Source organism: Mycetomoellerius zeteki, unplaced genomic scaffold (assembly GCF_001594055.1).
Source record: "Mycetomoellerius zeteki isolate Tzet28-1 unplaced genomic scaffold, Tzet1.0 scaffold241, whole genome shotgun sequence".
NCBI lineage: Eukaryota > Metazoa > Arthropoda > Insecta > Hymenoptera > Formicidae > Mycetomoellerius > Mycetomoellerius zeteki.
In genome coordinates, this window is record NW_017257218.1 from 508,792 (window position 1) to 509,694 (window position 903).

Sequence of the window (903 nt, forward strand, 5' to 3'; positions counted from 1 at the left end):
CTCACTGCCACAGATGGCGCAACGAGTAGACCATCGGGAATCAAGTTACAGGTCGTAAAGCAGCTCACGTTTGACGGACGTATAGAAAATTGGAAGCGATTTGCGGACACATTTCGATCGCTTATACACAATTTCATTATGTGAATGCAGTTGCATTATTCAAATATAATTCAATTATAATTAATTATTTAATATTTAATACAAAATATATAAACATTATGTTCTTAGACATAGACACAACATATTTAATATACTTTTTTTATTACCTGCCTCTTGAATAATTTCACCATCTTTATTGTAAAATAACTTTTTCCAAACAATATCATTTACTGAGAAATGTTTTTCACAAAAACAGTGTGAAGAATTTAAAATTATATCGTTCCTTAGCAGTCGTTCCTTAGCGATGCTTTCTGCTATTCTTTGGCTTTATCATTATTTTTAAGTACGCGAAAAAAGTGTACCTTCTCTCTCTCTCTCGAGGTTACTTTTGTATTCCGATGTGCAACCGACAACTATGCATTTCATTTTTTTAGTCTATTAAATACAAAAGAAATTTCCTTTAACATACAATAAATTTAACAAGACGAAAAAGAAGAAAAATAACACGTCATTTTCATTATACAAGAATTAATCAATTATAAAAACTGTCTACATATGTATCTACATATATATGTATACATATTACATTTATAATAATAAATGGAGATATAATTACGTGACAGAAATTAGATACGTACGATCGCACGATACGTATACGGAACGATATATAACAGTACATAACCTACAATACGTATATCACGTAGGACTGTCACGTACGTTCTATACATGGTGGAATTAGACAGGTGATCCATTCCGGGAGTTGCGCAATGGCAGCCAATCAAATTTTGAGCTCATTTGCAGGAA